Here is a 26212-nt window from a genome sequence, read left to right on the forward strand (position 1 = left end):
CTCCCACCTTCAATCTTTCCCAGCATCAGGGTCTTTTCAAATGAGTCAGCTCTTCACATCAGGTGGTCAAAGTATTGGAGTTTCAGCTTCAGCATGTCTTTCCAATGCATATTCAGGACGAATCTCCTTTTGGATGGACTGGTTGGATATCCTTGCAGTCCAAGGGACTCTCAAAAATATTCTCCAACATCACAGTTCAAAAACATCAATTCTTCAGTGCTCAGCTCTCTTTATAGTCCAACTCTCACATCCATACATGACTACTGGACAAATCAAGCTTTGACTAGATGGACCTTTGTCAGCAAAGTATGTCTCTGCTTTTAAATATGCTGTCTAGCTTGGTCATACTTTTCTTCCAAGGAGCAAGTGTCTTAATTTCATGGCTGCAGTCAACATCTGAAGTGATTTTGGGGCCCCCCAAAATACAGTCTGTCACTGTTTTCACTGTTTCCCCATCTATTTGCCATGAAATGATAGGACCAGATGCCATGATGTTAGTTTTCTGGATGTTGCACCTTAAATCAAAATTTTCACTCTCCTCTTTCACTTTCATCAAGAGGCAATTTAGTTCTTCTTTATGTTCTGCCATAAGGGTGGTGTCACTTGCATATCTGAGGTTATTGATATTTCTCCTGGTGATCTTGATCCCAGCTTGTGCTTCATCCAGCCCAGGGTTTCTCATGATGTACTCTGCATATAAGTTAAATAAGCAGGGTGACAGTATACAGCCTTGACGTACTCCTTTTCCTATTTGGAACCAGTCTGTTGTTCCATGTCCGGTTCTAACTGTTGCATCCTGACCTGCATACAGATTTCTCAAGAGGCAGGTGAGGTGGTCTGATATTCCCATCAATTTAAGAATTTTGCACAGTTTATTGTGATCCACACAGTCAAAGGCTTTGCTATGGTCAATAAAGCAGAAATAGAAGTTTTTCTGGAACTCTCTTGCCTTTTCCATGATCCAGCAGATGTTGGCAATTTGATCTCTGGTTCCTCTGCCTTTTCTAAAACCAGCTTGAACATCTGGAAGTTCACGGTTCACGTATTGTTGAAGCCTGGCTTGGAGAATTTTGAGCATTACTTTACTAGTGTGTGAGATGAGTGCAATTGTGCAATAGTTTGAACATTCTTTGGCATTGCCTTTGTTTGGAATTGGAATGAAAACTGACCTTTTCCAGTCCTGTGGCCACTGCTGAGTTTTCCAAATTTGCTGACATATTGAGTGCATCACTTTCACAGCATAATCTTTTAGAATTTGAAATAGTTCAACTGGAATTCCATCACCTCCACTAGCTTTGTGCATAATGATGCTTTCTAGGGCCCACTCGACTTCACATTCCCGGAAGTCAGGCTCTAGGTGAGTGATCACACCATCATGATTATCTGGGTAATGAAGATCTTTTTCGTACAGTTCTTCTGTGTATTTTTTCCAGCTCCTCTTAATATCTTTTCCTTCTGTTAGGTCCATATCATTTCTGTCCTTTATCGAGCCCATCTTTAAATGAACTGCTTCCTTGGTATGTCTAATTTTCTTGAAGAGATCTCTGGTCTTTCCCCTTCTATTTTTTCCCACTATTTCTTTGTATTGATCACTGAGAAAGGCTTTCTTATCTCTCCTTGCTATTCTTTGGAACTCGGCATTCAAATTGGTATATCTTTCCTTTACTCCTTTGTTTTCGCTTCTCTTCTTTTCTCAGCTCTTTGTAAGGCCTCCTCACACAGCCATTTTGCTTTTCTGTATTTCTTTTTCTTGGGGATGGTCTTGATCCCTGTGTCCTGTACAATGTCACCAACCTCTGTTCATAGTTCATCAGGCACTCTGTCTATCAGATCTAGTCCCTTAAATCTATTTCTCACTTCCACTATATAATCATGAGGGATTTGATTTAGATCATACCTGAAAGGTCTAGTGGTTTTCCCTACTTTCTTCAATTTAAGTCTGAATTTGGCAATAAGTAGTTCATGATCTGAACCACAGTCAGCTCCTGGTCTTGTTTTTACTGAATGTATAGAGCTTCTCCTTCTTTGACTGCAATGTATATGATCAATCTGATTTTGGTATTGATCATCTTGTAATGTCAATGTGTAGAGTCTTCTGTGTTGTTGGAAGAGGGTGTTTGCTATGACCAGTGCATTCTCTTGGCAAAACTCTATTAGCCTTTGCCCTTCTTCATTCTGTACTCCAAGGCCAAATTTGCCTGTTACTCTAGGTGTTTCTTGACTTCCTACTTTTGCATTCCAGTCCCTTATAATGAAGGAAAAAGATTTTCACATATTTTTTGGGTGTTAGTTCTAGAAGATCTTGTAGGTATTCATAGAACCATTCAACTTCAGCTTCTTCAGCATTACTGGTCGGGGTATAGGCTTGGATCACCGTGATATTAAATGGTTTGCCTTGGAAACGAACAGAGATCATCCTGTCATTTTTGAGGTTGCATCCAAGTACTGCATTTCACACTCTTTTGTTGACTACAATAGCTACTCCATTTCTTCTAAGGCATTCTTGTTCACAGTAGTAGATATATAGGTCATCTGAGTTAAATTCACCCATTCCAGTACATTTAGGCTTGCTGCTTCCTAAAGTGTCGAAATTCACTCTTGCCATCTCCTGTTTGACCACTTCGAATTTGCCTTGATTCATGGACCTAACATTCCAGGTTCCTATGCAATATTGGTCTTTACAGCATCAGACCTTGCTTCCATCACCAGTCATATCCACAGCTTTGGCTCTGTCTCTTCATTCTTCCGGAGTTATTTCTCCATTGATCTCCAGTAGCATATTGGGCACCTACTGACCTGGGGAGTTCATCTTTCAGTGTCCTATCTTTTTGCCTTTTCATACTGTTCATGGGGTTCTCACAGCAAGAATAGTGAAGTGGTTTACCATTTTATTCTCCAGGGACCTCATTTTGTCAGACCTCTCCACCATGACGCATTGGTCTTGGATGGCCCTACGTGGCATGGCTCATAGTTTCATTGAGTTAGACAAGGCTGTGGTCCATGTGATCATTTCGGTTAGTTTTCTGTGGTTGTGGTTTTCAGTCTGTCTGCCCTCTGATGGTGAAGGATAAGAGGTTGATGGAAGCTTCCTGATGGGAGAGACTGACTGAGGGGGAAACTGGATCTTGTTCTGATGTGCGGGGCCATGCTCAGTGAGACTTGTCTTAGGCAGTTGCAAGAGTAGATCTGAACCCACCTACTAGAGTCTTAAAAGTCTATATAGACTTAACAGGTTTTAGTCACATATTCAGTCCAGATAGTCTCAACCACACATTGGTCTCTCAGGGCTTCAGTTTTGAAAAAGGCTCCCACTGTGGGGACAGAGGGGAGAACATATATTCCAAGGACAGGGGAGGTTGTGAGGAGCCTCTGACTGTCTGGGTCCAGCTCGATGATCAACCTGTGGTCATGTGCTTTCATTGACCTCTGAAGGCATTGTCTTCAAGCTGTTTCTGCTCCCATACAAGGGTGCAACCACAAGAGTTGAGAAGGACAAGTCTCAAGCAGTTTATGAAGAACCTGTAAAGAGTTTTGGGTTCCTCTCCTCCTAACCAGACTGTGCTCTGAGCACTGGAATGAGAGTTAGCAAATTGAGGAGTAGGTTGGAATTTGCTTAGTAGAGATTATATTTGTTTTCTTCTTAGTTTTCTCAAATGCCAAATGAATGGATAGGTGCAGATAATCTCCAAGGCTTCTGTTAGCCCAAACAGTAGATAAACCTGTAAAAATCTTAGGAGTCCAAAAATGATCTTCAGTTTTACTGTTGATGGACCAATAAGCATCTCTGAAATGTTTCATTGAAAATAGGTCTTTAGTTGCAGCCTGTGAAGAAAATAATTTCAAACTCATACAAACATTTGTTGGAGTTTTATTAATACATATATATCAAAACAACCAGTTCATATGCACTTTAAGAATAAATGATGACATATCTGGGATTTCCCTGGCAGTCAAATGGTTAAGAATCTGTGCTCCCAAAGCAGGGGGCACAGGTTCAATCCCTGGTCAGGGAACAAAGATTCTATGCTGCATGGTGCGGCCAAAGAGAAAAAAAGAAAGAAGACAGAAATGACACAACCTTACGGATTTAACTTTTTTAGTTTTATTTCACCAAGGAGACAACGGCAGTTTACTTCTGCAGTTACTTTAGGTAGAAGCCTATCAATAAAATCCTGTGCTTTCTCCAGTGGTTATGCAATCCTAATAATTAAATCTACACATCTGCTACATAACAGCAGATTCAAAGTCTAGCAATTTACATGGAAGAAAACAGATGTCATTCTGGTATAACCTCTTCCCTTTCACCATGAGTGCTGTGAACGCTGCACACCCTGCAGTGATTAATCTATCAAAATACTCTACTCCATTTACTCCATTTTATTGCATCCTGTGTCACAGGAGATAGAGCAGCTGTTTCTAGATAGAAAGCAAAGAAATAGTACAAAAATAAAGCCTTATCTGAGTAGGTGCAGCAAAGAAATGTCCCTGAATTATCAGAAAAGGGAGATCAAGTGCCTACAATGGGATGATTTTTCAGAAGCTCCAGTGCAACTACTCTTTCAATCAAGAGCATACATGGTGGATGATCTGAAATGTACACTACATAGATGCATTTTCCCTTCACAGAAAAATACTGAAGTTCAAAACTCAAGTTCATGTCCTTTGTTAAACATCTCAAATTGATACAAAGAGTGGGTTCTTTCCTAATTAACTGGTCATGAAATAAAATCCCACCTCAACAGGGAAAAATACAACATGTGAGATCATCCAAATTCTCGAAACTTACGTCAAGTGGTTTAGATAGAAAAAAGTTGGGTTTATTATTCAAGTGAAATTTATTTGGTTATGAAAAGTGTTACAAAAGACAATATTAAAAATCTGTTGGAATGAGTTGTCAAATGGATTTCCATCCATTGCAATGAGATATATGAAGGACAACAGGTGGAGAGATTTTAACAATTATATGTGTTTTAATTGCATTCGTAGGAGGAAAAACTATTTCACTAAATGAGCAACTCAGATTTTGGCCAGAATAAGGATCCCCTGGAGTGCCAAAGCCCCCAGAGAATCTGATTCAATGAGTCTAACACATAAAGTTCAGGAATCTAAAATTTTAAGAGGCCTGCTGGATAATTCTGATACAGGTTGTCCTATGACTCATAAGAAACAATGTTTAGATAATTGTACAAATATAGGATCTTTGTCAATGAAAACAGTAAATACCCAATCTATAATAAGAATAAGAGAGAGAATTTTGTGGGTGTTTTTTTTGTTTTTGTTTTTTTTTTGTACCAAATTGAGGATGATAGCTTGGTACACACATATTCAAGCAGTATTTGAGTTGTATTCCAGCAGATGATCCTTTGCCTGAAATACTGCAAAATGTTAGTTGCTCAGTCATGTTTGACTCTTTGTGACCCCATGGACTGTAACCACTGTAGAATTCTCCAGGCAAGAATACTGGATTGGATAGCCATTTCCTTCTCCAGAGGATCTTCTCTACCCAGAAATCAAACCTGGGTCTCCCACATTGCAGGCAGATTCCCTGAGCCTACCTAATTTACCTGCTTCCATCTTTGCCTCCCTATAGCCTATTCTTTACAAGGCAATCAGAATATTTTTGAGATGTCAATCTGATCATCTTATTCTGCTTGAAACCATTCAGTGGCTTCCCGTCTCATTTAGAGAAAAAGCTCAGTTCTCACCATTATCTGCCAGGCTGTATGACATGGTCCCTTTTTCCCCTCTCACTTTATCTCCTCATCTCTACTTCCCTCCATCCAAACTGGCCTCATTACTGTTCCTGGAACTAATATGACTGAACTGACTATTCCATCTACCTAGAAAACTCTCTCTCCATGTATTTCTATGGCTTTTTCCATAACCTTCTCCACATATTTGTTCAAAAGTGAAACTTCCACAAACCACCCTATTTACCACTATAAGCACCTTCTCCCTGACTTACCCTGTCTCCTTTCCCATTTTATTTTTACATATAGCATGTATCACTTCCTATACTATAAACTTTACTTATTATTTCTTTTTTTAAAATTTTATTTTTAAACTTTACATAATTGTCTTAGTTTTGCCACATATCAAAATGAATCCACCACAGGTATACATGTGTTCCCCATCCTGAACCCTCCTCCCTCCTCCCTCCCCATACCATCCCTCTGGGTCGTCCGAGTGCACTAGCCCCAAGCATCCAGTATCGTGCATCGAACCTGGACTGGCATCTCGTTTCATACATGATATTTTACATGTTTCAATGCCACTTCTTTCTTCAAATTGATCATAATACATGATATCCATAAGGGGCTTACAAAGTGCTAAATGTTGTGCTTTACATATACTACCTTGTTTAGTACTTATAAATTATCACAAAAAAATTGTTATAATAATTATCTCTATTTTTCTGGTGAGAAATGATGAATACAGAGGTCAAGTGACTTGTTCAGGGTCACACAGCTATTAGGCTTTGGTTCTGGGACTCAAGAGCAGGGAGTCTTCTCCAGCCTCTGCTTTGAAAATGCCCTGGATAAATAACCACTTGAAGTTACACAAGTAATCAGTGAATTGCTGTGTTCAAAATATTGGCCACTTGATGACTTGAAATTACTTTTAAACAGATGTGTGTCAGATGCAGTCAGTCCTTGATTCACTTTTCAGATAATTCTTACCACCCCTTCTATTTCTTCTGTTCCTAAGATTTATCTCTTGAATTGCTAAGTATTTATCTCTATTCTCTACATTTTTGACTGCTAGAGGCTAATCAAGTGTATGCCTTATCTGAGTAAAAATTTTATAAGTATGTGTAATAAGCCTATTGGGTCTTTCCAGTTTAGTCCATTTTCTTTTCTTCTATAGAAATAACAGCTTGGCCTCAAATAAACTTTCAAGGAGACCCAGATGGTGAATAGTATCCATTGTTTTAATAGCTCCATTGTTCAATTTTTAGAAGATTTCAGTCTGGTCATTAATGAAAGCCAGGAAATTGCTTTACTGTAGTGAAGTACTGTCAAAAGACCATTTATAAATTGTGAAGATATTAATTTTTTAATTAAATTTAAATATGATAATGAATGAAGAGAAAGGTGCACCAGCTCATGATTATAGGAACTTGTAAAAACACAAAGATGAGAGAAAAAACATGAAGGTTATCAAGGTACTTATAATTTCAATGAACAGGAGCCTCAAGAGCTTAATGTAAAGGGTCAGTGTAAATGATGACCATTATGTCTTAACCTAGTTTCCTTGAGTTATTTTTAATCTTTTGACTTATACTGTGGAGGTGTGTTATCTATCTGAGACCAAATCTTTTACTGAGTTCAAATTCTTATTGAGGTCATCAGTGATTACAGGAGCACTCATAAATAATATTCCCTATATTCTGGGTTAAGATTAGGATTTTGAGAGTCCATTAATAATGGTTATATTTTATATTCACTATAAAATATAGTGGATAGAAGCAAGGTTAGACTGTCCTGAGGAAGACAGAAAAAAAGTGTATGTACTGACTTTGGGGTAACCTGGAGAAAGTTAACTGAAAAACTGGGTAAGAGGCACTGAAAATAACAAATAATTACTGCAAACACTATATACTTATTCTGATATTCAACTTAACTCTTATTTGTGTGACAATACTTTAGTTTTTGAAATTATTTTGGAATTTGAAGTCACTTATGTGAGCATATAATTATACTCTTGGTGTGATCTGATCTGTAAACTTTTTAAGCAGTTATTTTTTTCTTCAGCAATAATTCAGTATTGTCTGCAAAATGGAACCTTAGTAAATCTCAGAACATGAATTCATAGATAAAACTGGGCCTTAATAAGAGTTGCATATACTGTGCAGTAGATAATATTATTGTCCACCAGACAGTTATTCACCTTTTTCTCCCTTCTAATATAATCTTACTTTGGGTTTCCACCTCTTCTATTTTAGGGAAAGCTGACTCCATTCTAGAGGAGGTGCAGTCTTATTACTCTAAGTTATTTAATATATAGACTTCCTTTGAAGACTTGCAGTGATGCAAGGTTAATATATGATTTATTTTGACCAATCAAGTTGTAGAAAAGGCCATTTATTCCATAAGTGTAGGAGAGGCCTTTCTCTTTCTTGTTCAATTACAACGAGAAAGCATGAAGTTCTAATAGCCAAAGATGGCCAACTTGAAATCATGAGAGATAATTTTAAGATGAAGCTGACATTGTGGGTAGTTGAATAGAGGGACAGAAAGAACCTGGATCCTTGATAACAGAATTGATTTGATTAAACTGGACAAAAGCGCCCATACTTCTGGATTTCTATTAATGTTAGATAATCAATATCCTAAGTGTTTCAACCAGTTTGAAGTTATATTTCATGCTATATGCAGCTTGCCTTAGCTTGGACTGCTATAAAAACACACTGTAGACCAGGTGGCTCAAAGAACAAATATTTATTTCTCAGAGATCTGGAGTCTGGGAATTCCAAGATCAAGATGCTGGCAAATTTGGTTCTTTAAAAATAGGGCCCTCTTTCTGGCTTGTGGAAAGCTGCTCTCTTTCCGTATCCTTCCATGGTGGAAGAGGAAGCTCTGGTGTCTCTTTCTCATCTTACAAAGACACTAATCTCATCATAGGGGATCCAGTCTTTATTATTCAATTAATGACCTCCCAGGGGCCTTACCTACTAACAGCACCATATTGAAGGTTAAAGTTTTAGCATACGAATTTTGGAGAACATTCAGTCTCTCACATTCTTTCCTGGCCCTTCAAAATTTATATCCTTCCCACACACAGGATACTCATTTCATCTCAACACCTTTAAAAGTCTCAATTGGTTCCAGTATCAACTCTTAAGTCCAAAGTCCCAGGTGTAATCCAAATACAGCCATTACCTTGATAACCAAGAAGGTATTGCTTCCAGGACTCCCTCAAATACCAAAGTCTAACTTCCTTATATAAAGTGATGTAGGGTTTGCATATAGCTTGCACTTATATACTTTATTTTATTTTATTTTTTTTTTGGAAATGACAAGTTATTTAATTAGGTTCTTTGCAAGAAGTTCAGAACACTACTTTGTAAGGATAAATTCCATTTGTGAGAGCAAACACGGAGCGGAGGTAGCCCTGGAGCTGAGGGACAGCTTTGATTCTTCGCAGAATTTGTGAGTCCACAGCTTTCTGATCAACCTTGCACTGCTCTGTGATCTCGTATTTCTCTCTCTCTGTATCGAAGATCTCGCCCTCCTGGTGTCTGGGTTTACGCAGCTTCTTCTTCTTGAAGTAAGTGTCAGTGAGATGTTCTGGGATTTTCACATCACTGATATCGATTTTGGTGAAGGTGGCAATGACAAATTTCTGGTGTGTTCTACGCAGAGGAACTCGATTGAGGGATAGAGGCCCAGTCACAAGTAGCAAGCCACTGCCCAGCTGCTTCAGGAAAACGACCCTCTTGCCTCTGTGGCGCCCAGTGAGGATGATCAGAATGGTCCCAGGAGTGATGATGGCATGCAGCTTCCTCACATGCTTACTGAAGGGTTTTTTGCCATGACTCAACAGTTTTTGAGGCACATCTTCAGTAGGGTAATACCTAGGCATTTTGCGAAGTTTGACCACTCGGGTACCACCATTCTTGTCTCCACCAACTGGTTTTGTGACAGTAGCAAGAACACGAACCTTCTTTTTCTTTTCAACCTTGGATTTAGCTGCTGAATACTTTCTCTTGTACAAGGCCTTTCTGGAGTACATGGCTGACCGGGAATATCTGCCAATTCCTCTGACCAGGACAGGATTTCGGCTGCAGTGGGGCTTCCCCTTCTTAACTTTCTTCACCTTTTCCACCTTTTTAGCCTTGTTGCCAGCATCAGCCTTCTTGGCTTCAGGTTTTTTCTCCTTAGTATCTGGCTTCTCAGCCTTTTCACCCGCCATCTTGCAAGATGGGAAAGAGCTGCACTTATATACTTTAAATAATCTCTAGATTACTTGTAATACCTAACACAATGTAAATGCTATGCAGTAACTTGTAAATATAGTATAAATGATATGTAAATAATTGCTGCCACACAGCAAATTGAATTTTTGGGTTTTGAAGCTTTCTGAAAAAAATTTTTGATTGTTGTTCAGTTGGTTAAATCTGTGGGCACAACCCGTGGATGCCAATGGCTGACTGTATATGTAAATCAGATATGACAGAGACTCCAGGGATGATTCATCCCGAGGGAAATTTCCTCTCCAGTCTATGAAACCAGATAAGTGATGCACTTCCAACATACAGTGCATCCAAAACACAATGATGGGACAGGAATAGAATGCTATGCTATGCTATGCTAAGTCACTTCAGTCATGTCTGACTCTGTGCGACCCCATAGACGGCAGCCCACCAGGCTCCCCCGTCCCTGGGATTCTCCAGGCAAGAACACTGGAGTGGGTTGCCATTTCCTTCTCCAAGGAATAGAATAGGTATAGTTATTTCAGAAGGGAGAAATCAGGAGGAAAGGATAACATGTCTGAAGTGAGTCAAAAACCTAGCAATGAAAATGCCATTAGATCTTAAGTTTGGGGAATAGTTCTCTTGGGATTAATGCTCTGCCTTAGGGAGCTGTGGAGGGGCAGTCCTGCCCCTGCGTCTCTGCTTGATGGGGGTCATGCCTCCAGGATTCTGCCAGCATGGGGTCAAGCCTACAGAGCTTCAGGAAGCCCAGCCTCCGCAGCTCCAGGGTGACTGCCCTTTCATGTGTTGAAATTGAGGTGATGTTTCTATCCTTAGAAACTCAGGAGAGAGTCCTGATAATTGCTTTTGGGATCTCTTACTGTGTTTTGAAGAATATTGCTTGTTTGCGGTTGAACTGCTCTCTGATGTGGTCCTGTAGGATCTAAGAAGTCTGACAGTTTTCCTGGTGCTATACACAGAATATTTGTTTCTCCCCAAAATTCATATATTGAGACCTAATAACCCACAATGTGATGGTATTTGGAGGGCAGAAGCTTTGGGAGGTAATTGGGTCATGATGGTGGAGCCCTCGTGATGAGATTAGTGTCCTTATAGGGCCCTCAGAGCTCTCCCTCACCCCTTTTGCCATATGAGGTTACTGTCTATGAATGAGGAAGTGGGCTCTCACCAGACACTGAATCTGCCAGGGACTTGATCTTAGACTTCATGGCCTCTAGAACTATGAGAAATAAATCTGTCTTGTTTATAACACACCCAGTCTATGGTATTCTGTTTTAGCAGCCCAAACTGACTGGGACACTTTTTGTCTTATTTGTATTCCCTTCAGTTCAGATTGGCAGTGTTTCCCTTGGAGTGGCTAATTAAGTCTGTGGTTCATACCCATAACTAAACTTTATATCAAATCATTATTCCGCCACATCCTTGGTATTCTCTGCAATATGGATAGTCTGAGAACTTTTCAAGCCTTTTTGTACTGATTCCTTTGTTCTTAACAATTCCTTATTAAATTCTTCCTCCATTCTCACACTTTACTGTGAGCAGTCAGGAGGAAATAAACTACTCCTTCAAGACTTTGCCTGAAATCTCCTCAGATAATCTGTATTTTTCATCACTCAAAAGTCCTGCCTTCTCTGTCTGATTTAACTTCACTCACTATGACAATCTCTATCTTCATCCACATTGTTGCAGATGCATTATTTTGTTCTTTTTAATGGCTAAGTGATATGCCATTGTATATATGTACCACATCTTCGTTCGCTTATACATAGAATGTAAAAAATGGTACAAGTGAAACTTTGTTCATAAAACCAAAACAGAGTCACACATATAGAAAACAAACTTATGGTTACCAGGGGGAGAAGCATGGGGAGGGAGATAAGCTGGGAGATTGGGATTGACATACACACACTACTCTGTATAAAATAGATAGCTAAAAAGAATGTACTGTATAGCACAGGGAACTCTCCTCAATATTCTGTAATGACCTATACGGGAAAAGAATCTAAATAAGAATGGATCTATGAAATTGTATAACTGATTCACTTTACTTATAGCAGAATCTAACACAACATTGTAAATCAACTATACTCCAATAAAAATTAATTGAAAAAAATTCTGCCTTCAACAAAACACTGGAACATGAGCACAATTCAGCCATGTCGCTCGCCCCTTCATAATAAGGACTGCCTTTCCTTCATTGTCAAATAGCATGTACCCATTTCCATATGCAACTTCATCAGAATGACATTTTACCATATTTCTCCCCAAATTTTATCATGATTATTTCTGTATTTCTAAGAAGATAGAAGCTTTCACTATAGCTGTGCTCTTTTCTTTCTGAGCTCTCACTAGAACCACCTTTAGCAGTCCTTTCACAGCAATCTCTGCTTTCTCTAGTATGTCTCAAATCTCTCCAGCCCCTACCCACCACCAGTTCTGAAGCCACTTCTACATTTATAGATACTTGTTTCAGCACCACCCCACTTTTTAGTCCCAGTTTCTATCTTAGTCTCCTTGGGCTGCAAGAACAAAATACTATAGACTGAGTGGCTTAAATTGATAGGCGTTTCTTTTCTCATAATTCTGGAAACTGGAAGCCTAAGATCAGGGTGCCAGCAAGGTTGGATTCTGATAGGGCCTTCCTTTTAACCTTCAGATATCATCTTCCCACTGTGTGCGCACATGGCCTTCCCTCTGTGTGTTCATGTGGGGAGGAGTGAGAGAGAGGGAGGTGTTGGGGGGCTGGTGAGAGACTTTTATAAAGGTACTAATCTCATCAGGGAAGCTCCATCCTCATGACCTCATCTAAACCTAATTACCTCCCAAAGGCCCCATCTCCTAATATCATCATATTGTGGGTTAGGGCTTCAAACATGAATTTTGGGCAGACACTAACGTTCAGTCCATAACACAGCTAAAACATCCTGTTACATAGTAAAACTTATTTCTGAAAGCTGTAATTAATATTTCCCTGGCCAAAAGAGACACATTTATAGTTGATTTGGATTCTTATCCTGCAGTTTATGGTAGCTCAAAGCCTTTGCTCTAGATTTCTGCAAATATTGAGATGCCTAATATCATTGCTTTTCGGCTCAAAAGATTTCTGGTTAAGTAAATGCATAACGTTTATCACATCATATTGATGCACATGTGGAAAGTCATGCCTCTTTGGACTTTCCACAAAAGAATTCATTTATTCCAAGTATTCATGAGCAACATAGATTTTAGTAAAGCTTTAATAGCAGGGAAGGATAAGGAGGTTACATTACAATAATACAAACCAGTTTATTACATATTTTATATTTTTTGACAGGTAGTATTTGCTTTTGAGAGATGTATGGTAAATAAGTGCAGGTGTATGGTTTGAGTACATGTGCATATGTGAGTTTGTGTGTGGGTCTGTGTGTGTGAGTATACGTGCTTGGTCCAATAGTTACCTATTAGAAAAAAATTGGGCAGATTAAACAAGCTCATATACAGGTCACTAGTAGAGAGCTTGAGTACGTGACCTGATTTGGAGGGTGTCAAAGCTTGGAATGCCAAAACAAAATACCACAACCTGGATGGCTTAGACAGCAGATATGTATTTCTTACAGTTCTGAAGGTTGGGAAATCCAAGATCAAGATGGATGCTGCTTTATTTGCTGGCAAGAGCTCTTTCCCTGCCTTTTAAACAGTCACTCTCTCACTCTATTTTCACGTGGTGGACAGAAAGAACTCTACTCTCTCTCTTCTGACAAGGACACTATTCCCTCCCACATCTAAACCCAATCACCTACCAAAGGCCTAAACTCCAAATACCATGGTATTGGAGATTAAGGCTTTAACATATAAATTTGCAGGGGGCACATAAACATTCAATCCATAACAAAGGGCTTATGCTTGGCTTTGAGACTTGGAGTTCCAAAGCCACCCATCTTTTGCCACAACTTGAGATGTCATGGCCATCATCAGGGATACAGATGGAAGCCCCTCCACACCACCACGTTAGTACAAACTGCATTAAAAAGGCTTAGGGAAGTGTTCTGTATGAATACAAAGGAAGGGGACAGGGAATGCAAATTGGAGCAGGATCAGTCCTTCTTTGCAAGGAATGAAGTTTCCTAGATGGTGGAAGGAGCTTTGCATGGTGTAAGGGGGTGTTAAATGAAGGAAATACTTGGGAGAAAAACAAAAAATTAGGAGTAGAAAATACTTTGGATCTTTATAAGCTTGCCTAGTGGTTTTGTAGAGAATAAAAGAGCAGAGTGCTACACACTGACCTCTATCCAGCGTTTGCAGAGAGAGAGAGAGAGTAGTGTCCAAATAAGAGTCAGGGTCCAAGAGCTCCAGATGATGAGCAGCAGTAGATGAGCGGTGGTCCGTGGCCAACCTGGGAGAAATTCTACCTCAGAGGAGCTTCTGAGTAGACCTTTTGGGAGAACTTAAGGGAAGCCTCACTTTTCAGAGTATTTCAGAAGAGGTTGATCCTTGAAGTGGGAAGTGGGGGTGGAAATGGATATCAATGTTTGTGTTATATTTATATATAAACTGGATGTGAACAGGATTCCCTCGAATTTTTATTCCTGAGGGAAAGAGTCTTTGCTATGACACATAAGGTAATTTTTATTGGGATAAACACTCAGAGTCTTTTTTGTACTCTTAAAAGAAAGGAGAGGGGAGGGGGTACTTCAAGTCATTTCAACCTGTAATGCAAGTCCTTTCCTTGGAAAACTGCATGTCTTCACAGGAGATAGTTCATACTCTAGTGTTAGTTGGGCCATGCTGAGAAGCACACTGAGGATCTCTCCACTAGATCAGAGCTTGCAAAAAAAAAATTTTTTTTTTTAAGAGCCAAATAGCAAATATTTAGGCATTTTAAGCTATATGATCTTTCGTGCAACTCCACTCAACTCTGCCAAGATAGGAGGAATTAGCCGTGCTAAGTTACTTCAGTTGTGTCCGACTCTTTGTGACCCCATGGACCATGGACTGCTAGGCTCCTCTGTCTATGGGATTCTCCAGGCAAGAATACTAGATAATAGTAATACTTAAGTCAAAGACTGTTGTTGCTGGAAGGGAGATCCCTTATGCACCTCAGAGTAGGATCTTATCTCAAACTCCAAAATGAATTGTCTGAGGAGACATTTGTCGTGTACTGATAAAGCAAGAGATTTTACTGGGAAGGGACACCTAGGCAGAGAGCAGGAGGGTAAGGGTACCCAGAAGGACTACTCTGCCAGATGGCTCACAGTCTGGGGTTTCATGTGATGGAATTAGTTTCCATCTAATCATTCTAAATGACCATTCATTCTGACTCAGTGTCTTTCTTGGTGGTACCTGCCTTGCTTAGCCAAGATGGATTAACAAGGAGGATTCTGAGAAGTTGGTAGGACATGTGGTATCTCCTTTTGACCTTTCCCAAATTCTTCCTGAAGGTGGTGACTTGTTAGTTACATATTCTTTACCAGAATCTTCTATTATAAAATAACTCATGCAAATGGTTACTATGGTGCCTGACCATGGTGGGTGGTTTCAGTGTTTCCCCTAACATTATGGCTATGTTCCAACAGAACTTTATTTATGGATGCTGACAGCTGAATTTCATGCAATTTTCATGTCACATGACATTTTCCTTAATTTTCTCCAACTATTTAAAAATGATTTTTAACTTGTTAGCCACTCAAAAATAGATGGTGGGCTACCTTTGGCCTGTAGACCTTAGTTTGCTCATTCCTGCATAGACTTAGCAGGTAACAGAAAGCACTGGCCTCTCTCCTGTGAAAAAAGGTGAGTGCCAATCTCTTTCTTCTTTTTTAAAAATTGGAATATAACTGCTTTGCAATGTTGTGCTAGCTCTTCTGTATGATGAAGTGAATCAGGCATATGCATACCTACATCCACTCCCTTTTGGACCTCCCTTCCGCCCAGTGCCCATCCCCATCCCACTCCTCTAGGACATCACAGACCACCAAGCTTAGCTTTGTGTGCTTTACAACAGCCTCTTAATACTAGTTCAGCCTCTTCACCTTTGACAGCAGCTTCTGTTAATTAAGTCACCTGAAGGGTACATCCTTCTCATAAAGACAGGCATTAATTTTCCTCTGAGAAAATGCAAGCTTGTCTGGTAGTGAAGGAAAGACATTTTCCCTATCAGCTTGGGTTTCTGTGTTTTGTCCTTTGTGAACAACAGAATGCCCCATTATTATGCTGGGAAGCATTTTGCTCTTCCTTGCCAGACCTGAATCTTGGCTGAATCACAAGAACAACCACTCTGGTTTTCAATGACTATTCTTTTTGGTGCCAGGAAGAATGCTGCCAACTATGATTAAATTATTTTGATTCTTGGCCTCTGACTGATGGAGACAATGAGGGTGGTTTTTGCCAGTTCATCTCACCACATATATATATTTTTTTTAACAAAAATAGCCTTATTTTGCATATGTTACTTTGTAGTCTAAGAAAAAAAGTTGACAACATAGCTGATATAGTCTCATATCATCAAAAACATTATTTTAAATGGCCATGCACTGAATAATCATAAGTTGCAAAGAATTTGACCAAATTCTTTATTGTTGACTTTTAAATAGTTGCCAATATTAATATTATAAAAATTGTGTAATGAAATTCTTTCAGATAAATTTTTGTGTAGCTTCATTTTTTTTTTAAGGATGAATTCCCAGGAATTGAATTGCTTGAGTAAGCATATATATTGAAGGCTTTCGATTAGTATTACAAAAATACACTCTAGAAAAAATCATCTCAATTTATATTCCCATCAGGAATACATGCAAATTTCAATTTCTCTGTACACTTGCCATTAAATTTTAATTTCTTGGGGAATCTAAATGGTTTAAATAAAACTTTGTATTTATATATCTTTCTCAATGTTGTGAATACTAATGTGACAGGAACACTGTCTTCTTTATTGTTTATTTTCAGTTCCTAGCACAGTTCCTGACATATAGTATTCAATAAATATAGGTTCAACTAAAAGACAAGAGAAAGAATAGACAATATTGGCAATATTTAGGTATGTACTTTACATATTTTCCCAATTTTTCAGAGTGATTAATTTGTTGCAAAATATGATCTGATTACATTTATGAGATCTGCTTTTCCAGCTCTATGCTTGCTAGTGTTCTTTTTCTAAATATGGCTTAAAATGTAGGATAATAACCAAAATGATTGTAGCATAACATGGTTTTGAATCTTTGTTTTTGATATTTAGAGAAAACCTTTTGTTTCTATAATCTTTATACTGCTGATAACCTCTGTCTCTCTTTGTCTCTGTCTGTTCACAATCCAATTATGTAGTCCATTGGATCAGGCATATAGAGCTTTTATTTGGAATGTGTGTATATCCAAAGACTTCAAAACATTTTCATTTTTTGAATACTTACACAGGTTAGATAGCAGAAAAGATAAATGACCTTGGACAAGCAATAAATGGAAATATTCTTGTTGTTGATCGAGTGTAATTAGGATTTTGCTTTCATAATAGTAGTTGCAGCTGTGCATTCAAATGAAGAAATGCCTGCAAGGGCAAGATGCTCTCTTTAGATTGATACCCTACTGCTACTAGATTGTCCTAGTTGACTTATAGACCCTGTAGTGTTGAGTAAAATAATTGTCTATTTACACAGACAAAGCAATTTCTGACTCCAAGGTCACTTGCAGTTTACAAGAACATTTTTGAAGTTTTACAGGGACAGCACTTAGATGAGAGCTGTGTAAAAGAATTATAGATTCTTTACAGAATATTTTCAGGTGGTCCTCCATATCCATTATGGGTTTTGTAGATTTAAAATGTTTGCCTAAAGAAGCCATTATTGTTTTATTCACTGATGTATTGCAAACATAAAAGAACAATACCTCTTCTCTGCTGATCACAATGGTATGAAATTAGAAGCGATTTAAAAAAGCTGAAAGATTCACAAATCTGTTGAAATTAAACAACATGCTCATGAACAACCAATGGGTCAACGAAGAAATCAAAATAAAAATTAAAAAAAAAAACTTGAAGCAAACAAAAATGAAAACACAGTAGACCAAATGTATGGTATACTGTGAGAAGTTTATACCTATAAAAGCTTACATTAATGAAAAAGAAAGATCTGAAACAACCTAACTTTGCCCTTCAAGGAACTAGAAAAAATGAGCCAGCCCAAAATTAGAAGGAAGGGAACAACAAAGAGCATAGCTGAGATAAATGAAATAGAGAACACAAAAATTAATGAAACTCAGAGCACTTTTTAAAAATATATAAACCAAATTGATAAATATTTAGGTAGGATAAGAAAAAAAAAGAGAGAAGAGTCTAAATATAAATAATTGAGGATGCATTAGAGCTGATACCAGAAAAATACAAAGGATCATAAGAGACTACTATGAACATTTATATGCCAACAAATTAGTTAAATTAGAGGAAGCAGATAAATTCCTAGAAACATCCAATCTATTAAAATTGAATCAAGGAGACACAGAAAATCTAAATGCCCAATAAACAGTAATTACTACTCAACATAGAAAAGTTCAGGACCAGATAGTTTCATTGGTGAATTATATCTAACATTTTAGAAGTAAAGTTGATTCTTCTCAAATTCTTGCCAAAAATTCAAGAGACGGGAACACTTGGAAACTCATTTTATGAGGCCAGTATTGCCCTGATACCAAAACCAATTAAAGACATATAAAAAAAGAAAATTGCAGGCCAATATTTCTGATGAATATTTCTCATCATCTTTGCATGTTGAGATGCAAAAATTCTCAAAAAAATACTAGCAACTTGAATTCAATAGCACATTGAAAAGATCATACACCATGATCAGATAGAATTTGTTCTTGGGATGGAAAAATGGTTAAATATGTGCAAATCAATTTGTGATATATCATATTAATGCTAGAATGAAAGATAAAAATCATGTTATCATCTCAATAATGCATGAAAAGCATTTGACAAAAATATAATGTTCTTTCAGAATAAAAATTCTCAACAAATTGACTATAGAAGGAATTTGCCTCTACATAATAAAGGCTGTATAAAACAAGGCCACAGTTAATGTTACATTCTACAGTAAAAGGTTGGAAACTTTTCTCTAAGATCAGGAACAAGACAAAGGTGCCCACTCTCACCATTCTTATTCAACATAGTACTGGAAGTTCTAGCCAGAGTAATTTGGCAAAAAAAGGACATGATTATTGGAAAAGAAGCAGTAAAATTTTCTGTATTGGCAAATGCTATACTTTTATCTATGCTGCTGCTAAGTCGCTTCAGTCGTGTCAGACTCTGTGCGACCCCATAGATGGCAGCCCACCAGGCTCCCCTGTCCCTGGGATTCTCCAGGCAAGAATACTGGAGTGGGTTGCCATTTCCTTCTCCAATGCATGAAGGTGAAAAGTGAAAGTTAAGTCGCTCAGTCGTGTCCAACTCTTAGTGACCCCATGGACTGTAGCCCACCAGGCTCCTCCATCCATGGGATTTTCCAAGCAAGAGTACTGGAGTGGGGTGCCATTGCCTTCTCCTACTTTTATCTATAGAAAATCCTAAAGATTCCATCAAAAACTGTTAGAACTAATCAACAAATTCAGTCAGAATTACAGGGTATCTCTATAGTTTATAAACAGCATATAGAAATCAGTCACATTTTTATATACTAACAATGAGATATCTGAAAAAGAAATAAATAAAACAATCTCAATCCCAATAGTATCAAAAACAATAAAATACTTGGGAGTACATTTAACCAAGAGAGTGAAGAACTATACACTGACAACTATAGGACATTGTTGAATAAAAGGAAGATGATTCAAATAAATGGAAAGATATATGTATTCATAGATTGGAAGAATGGACATTGTCAAAAAGTCCATAATATTCAAAGCCATCTATAACATTAATGCAATTCCTATAAAAATTATAATGGCATGTTTTACAGAAAAAGAAAAAATAATGCTAAAATTTACATGGTACCACAGAAGATCCCCCAAAGAGCCAAAGCAATTTTCAGAAAGAAAAACAAAGCCAGATACATCACACTTTCTGATTTCAAAGTATACTACCAGGCAGTAGAAGTCAAAAGAGTATGGTACTGGCATGAAGATAGACACAGGACAAATGGAACACAGCCAAGAGCACAGAAATGAAACTGCATACATGGTCAGCTAATATTTGAAAAGGGTCAATAATATTCAGTGGGGAATGGATAGCATTTTCAAGAAATCACCTGGGGAAAACTTTATATCCACAAAGGGTAAGAACTTCCAATTATAATATTAGTAAGTTTTGGGAATTCCATGTATTTCAAGGTGATTATAGTTGATAATATTAAACATACTGAAAGTTGCTAAAAAACTAGATATTAACCAAGGAAATGATATTGAACAAAGAAATGTTTAATGTTTGTTTAAACAAAGAAACAAACAAGTTAAACAAAGAAATGTTTGTTTAATGATGTTAAACAAAGAAAGGATAATTATGTGAAGTGATGGAATAGTCATAGTCATTTTGCAATTTATAACTATATTAAATCAATGTAATGTATACCTTGAAAATATATAATGTTATATCTCATTATATTTTAATTATAATAACAGAATGATGCCTGGCGCATTTCAAAAGCACAATAAATATTTGTTTACAGAAGAAGAGTTTCATGTGTTTTGCTTTCTTTAATCTGTCAATCAATAAATATTTTCTGAGCATTTACAAAATACTTGGTGTGATAGATTTATAAGATTTCTATTTCAAAGAGCTTATAGTCTAACTGGAGTGATAAAAACCCAACACATGTGAAAGCTTACCATTTCTAATTATATCAATATCTTAGAAACCAAACACAATCATGTTTACAATCATAACAATGGAATGGGCTTTAACCGTGCCCCTTCCCCCCAAAAAAAAACCGCTTAAAAATACAAAGTAAAAATTCTGTGATAATGAATGTCTGGGATTCCTTCCTCCAAGTTTTTTTTTTCTTTATTTCCTATATCATGCTGTCACAACTGATTCTAATATGTCTTTCTCTAGATGAAAATCTTTCAGTAGCTACTATGCACTAGAGGATAAAATTCAAATTTCATAGAATGGCTGTGATAGATCAATTATGGTGACAAAATCGTTGTCATTTCTCTCATAGAGAGGTGAGGGCATCTATGTATTCTCCCCCTTGAATATGGGCAGGTTTCATAACTGCTTTAACACATTGAGATGGCAGAAGGGATGCTTTGCCAGTTTATAGGTCAAGGCCCAAAGAGATCGACAGTTTCTGCTTCTTGCCTCTTGAAACACCCACTCTAGGCAGCTCAACTGCTGAAGTTTAAAATCTCTGCTGTAAACATTATGTGGAAAAACTATGAAAAAACCGAGTGGAGAGTGGCTCAGTAGAGCCTTGCTCTCCATTCTTCCCCACCGAGGCACCAGATATATAAAAGAAGCTGCCTTGGATTCTCTACTCCAGCTCAGCTACCTTCTGAATGTCACCAAGTGACCTTGATCAACACCACATGGAGCAGGAGAATCAAGCAGCTTAGTCTGGTCCATTTTGTATCATAGATTGTGAACGTCATGAAATGACTTGTTTCAAGCCAGCACGTTTGCAGTAGTTCGTTACACAGAGATACATGGCCATAACAATAGCAATCAAGTTTCCTATAAATTTAATGTCTAAATTATCACATTTTCTCTACTTTTAAGAAAGTTAATAAGCTTTATTAAGTTTTGAGCAATTTTCATTAACGGAAAAAATTGAACTAAAAATAGAGATCCCATACACCCCTTGAAAGTGTGAAAGTGCTAGTCACTCAGTTGTGCCCAACCAGCAATGAATGAGAGTTCGTATTGCTCTTCATTCTCACCAGCATTTGGTATTTCCAGTGTTCTGGATTTTGGCTATCCAAACAAATGTGTGTAGTGGTATCTCATTGCTGTTTCTATTTGAATTCTCTAATGCTGTATGATGGAGAAGGAAATGGCAACCCACTCCAGTGTTCTTGCCTGGAGAGTCCCAGGGATGGGGGAGCCTGGTGGGCTGCCGTCTGCGGGGTCACATAGAGTCAGACATGACTGAAGTGACTTAGCATTGCATAATGCTGTATGATGTTGAGAATCTTTTTCATATGCTTATTTTCTGTCTGTATGTCTTTTTTGGTAAAGCGTTTTTGTTTTTGTTTTCAAATCTGTTGCCCATTTTAAAATTGGGTTGCTTGTTTTATTACCATTGAATTTTAAGCATTCTTTGTATATTTAAAGTACCAGTTCTTTAACTGAAATGTATGTGTTTTTCAAAAGATTTTATCCCAATTTCCTAGACTTTTAACCTTCATATTCCTTCAAACACGCAATACACATTGCCTATGCTCAAATCACAAAAAAACTGTTTTGCTTCCTCTGCATATCATGCTCTCTCTTACTAATATTTCTGTACTTTTGCATAGGCTATTCTGATATCTGCATTCGAGGCAGAGGGAACTTTACTTATATTTGAAGTATGAAGAGTATTAGAGGACTGTATTATACCCTTTGTGAAATCTTCCTGTATTACAAAGAGATTTAATGCCTAAGTTCTCTGTGCTTAAAAACCACTTTTGTGTATGTGTGTGTGTGTGTGTGTATGCACGTGCGTGTTAAGTCACTTCAGTCATGTCTGACTCTTTGTGACCTGATGGACTGTAGCCTGCCAGGCTCCTCTTTTCATGGGATCCTCCAGGCAAGAATGCTGGAGTGGGTTGCCATGTCCACCACCAGGCAATCTTCTCAATCCAGGGATCAAAATCGCATCTCCTGTCTCCTGCATTGGCAGACAGGTTCTTTATCATTTGCGCCACATGGGAAGCCCCCTGTTTTGTGTATACATCAAATAAAACACTGAGCACATTTAATTCTAACTCTGGTTTATGATCCTGTCAACCAAAAGGATCATGAACGTTCCCCAAACGGGTGCCATATCTTTTACATCTTGATAACAATTCTCCAGGCCTTCATATAAGAAAAAAGATGTATCATAGATACAAATTATATGAAGGAATGCCCGGAATAAATCTTGGTGATGAAGTGTGAGAGGAGAGATCATGAATTACTTCACTGAGCATTTCATGATAGAAGTCATAGGTTTCAGAATGGAAGCATAAAGAATAACATTTGGCTAGAAAGGAATGATAAGGTTTTGAAAGACAGTAGAAACACATCTATCTGTGGCTTCCGCCTTGGGTGTATTCTCTCTCACTCTGTTGAATCACTGACTCAGGGGGAAGCCAGCTGCCATGCGGTGAGGTGACTGCATGGGAGCTCCAGGCAGTGAGGGGTCAAAGCCTGCCAGTAACTATGTGACTGACCCTGGACAAAGATCAATGTGACTGTGCTCTCTGCACTGTTTACCAGCATGTTATTTTCATTTAACCTGATATTATTGTTCAAGTGAGCTATAGGTGCTAGGATAGGAATCAAAAGCTCTGACTAAAGAGAGGTGAAGAGAGATCTGGCTAGAAGTTTTAGGTGAAATAGGTCATCTAAATGACTACATCTAACCAACTCACCAGAGACCAATCTTTCTGGTAGCCAGCCAGCCCCATTTAGGAACTCTTATATTTTAATACTGGTCTGCACAATGTAACTTGCTGCTAGATCACTTGCTTTGGTTTAGGCTCAAGGAATAATGGAAAAAGTTCACAATTCAAATACAAAATCAAAAGTTTTAAGTGTGTGGAAAATTTGTTTTATGTTAAAACAGTTCCATTATAACATGGAGCTATTTGTAGTCTTTAGTATTCCACTTTGTTTGAATATTTATACACTTTACTGCCAAAACATTAATGTGCTTGATTATGAAACTCCCCAGACCCTGTTGAGGATTTTACATAATTACAGTAAAATCATTACATTATGTTTCTAATAGCTGAGAAAATATGCAAAATCTGAAAAAAATATCTAGTCATAAGTTTTTTGACAATGGATTGTGGACTTCTATTGGCTTCCTTGGGATATCATCTCTCTGCTTAAACTGCAGGACTGAGAACTAAAATCATAAGAAGATAGAAAGATAAAACTTTAAGGAATAGAAAATGCTTATTTGCACTCCAATTCCAATTTATCACTCCTATCCTCTAAATGTGGAATTGCTTATAATAATAATAATAGGACGTTTAGAACATATGGTGTTGACATTGGTTTCTTCTGAACTGAAGCTGTGCTTAACATCAGGAGGAGCTGAGAGGAGTGAGGTTAAGTTTAGGGCATGAACTAGAAGCGAAGTTTGTCATTTTAACATAGTGCTGCATCCCTGGGGTCTGTCCCAGCCTGTTTTTATTTGTTATTTTTCTTCACTTCCTTCCTACTCCTTCTCTTTCTATTCCAGGAATATGCTGCTTGCTAGTTGATCATCCTCAAAGTTAATTCATTAGAGGTCAAGAAAAATTCTTTGCTTTCATGTACTCCTATGTCCCAGGCATTAGAAATGTTGCCTCACTGCTAACTAATGAGGTGAGCTATTCATTCAGTTCTTGAGACGTTGTATCTGAAATAATATCTGGGCATCTCTAGTGACTCAAAGTTACTGATAGGAAAGAAATATTAGCTTAATACCTACTTCTAAGGGATCACGACAGAAGTTTTTAGAAATATATTTTAGTTCCTGAACCTCAGTTTTCCCATCTATCAGTTCAGTTCAGTTCAGTTGCTCAGTTGTGTCCGACTCTTTGCGACTCCGTGAATCGCAGTACGCCAGGCCTCCCTGTCCATCACCAACTCCTGGAGTTCACTGAAACACAATGTCCATCGAGTCGATGATGCCATTCAGCTATCTCATCCTCTGTCATCCCCTTTTCCTCCTGCCCTCAGTCCTTCCCAGCATAAGAGTCTTTTCCAATGAGTCAACTCTTCGCATGAGGTGGCCAAAGTACTGGAGCTTCAGCTTTAGCATCATTCCGTCCAAAGAACACCCAGGGCTGATCTCCTTTAGAATGGACTGGTTGGAATTCCTTGCAGTCCAAGAGATTCTCAGGAGACTTCTCCAACACCACAGTTCAAAAGCATCAATTCTTTGGTGCTCAGCTTTCTTCACAGTCCAACTCTCACATTCATACATGACCAATGGAAAAACCATAGCCTTGACTAGAATGACCTTTGTTGGCAAAGTAATGTCTCTGCTTTTCAATATGCTATCTAGGTTGGTCATAACTTTCCTTCCAAGAAGTAAGCGTCTTTCAATTTCATGGCTTCAGTCACCATCTGTAGTGATTTTGGAGCCCCCAAAAATAAAGTCTGACACTGTTTCCACTGTTTCCCCATCTATTTTCCATGAAGTTATGGGTCCAGATGCCATGAACTTAGTTTTCTGAATGCTGAGCTTTAAGCCAACTTTTTCACTCTCCACTTTCACTTTCATCAAGAGGCTTTTTAGTTCCTCTTCACTTTCTGCCATAAGGGTGGTGTCACCTGCATATCTGAGGTTATTGGTATTTCTCCTGGCAATCTTGATTCTAGCTTGTGCTTCTTCCAGTCCAGCATTTCTCATGATGTACTCTGCATAGAAGTTAAATAAGCAGGGTGACAATATACAGCCTTGACATACTCCTTTTCCTATTTGGAACCCAGTCTGTTGTTCCATGTCCAGTTCTAACTGTTGCTTCCTGACCTGCACACAAATTTCTCAAGAGGCAGATCAGGTGGTCTGGTATTCCCATCTCTTTCAGAATTTTCCACAGTTTATTGTGATCCACACAGTCAAAGGCTTTGGCATAGTCAATAAAGCAGAGGTAGATTTTTTTTGGAACTCTCTTGCTTTTTCAATGATCCAGCAGATGTTGGCAGTTTTATCTCTGGTTCCTCTGCCTTTTCTATATCCAGCTTGAACATCTGGAAGTTCATGGTTCATGTATTTCTGAAGCCTGGCTTGGAGAATTTTGAGCATTACTTTACTAGCGTGTGAGATGAGTGCAATTGAGCGGTAGTTTGAGCATTCTTTGGCATTGCCTTTCTTTGGGATTGGAATGAAAACTGACCTGTTCCAGTCCTGTGGCCATTGCTGAGTTTTCCAAATTTGCTGGCATATTGAGTGCAGCACTTTCACAGCATCCTCTTTTCGGATTTGAAATAGCTCCACTGGAATTCCATCACCTCCACTAGCTTTGTTCGTAGTGATGCTTTCTAAGGCCCACTTGACTTCACATTCCTGGATGTCTGGCTCTAGGTGAGTGATCACACCATCGTGATTATCTGGGTCGTGAAGATCTTTTTTGTACAGTTCTTCTGTGTATTCTTGCCACTTCTTCTTAATATCTTCTGCTTCTCTTAGGTCCATA

The 26212-nt window shown here is 38.2% G+C and overlaps 1 pseudogene across 1 annotated transcript; it reads right to left on the minus strand.

The window, feature by feature from the left end:
• Positions 1-9001: 9001 nt before the first annotated feature.
• On the minus strand, positions 9002-9931 carry LOC104994602 (annotated as a pseudogene). The gene has a single exon (XR_825964.1). The product of XR_825964.1 is annotated as a 60S ribosomal protein L6 pseudogene (transcript).
• Between the last annotated feature and the right edge of the window lie 16281 nt (positions 9932-26212).

Source organism: Bison bison, unplaced genomic scaffold (assembly GCF_000754665.1).
Source record: "Bison bison bison isolate TAMUID 2011002044 unplaced genomic scaffold, Bison_UMD1.0 scf7180017864262, whole genome shotgun sequence".
NCBI classification, from domain to species: domain Eukaryota; kingdom Metazoa; phylum Chordata; class Mammalia; order Artiodactyla; family Bovidae; genus Bison; species Bison bison.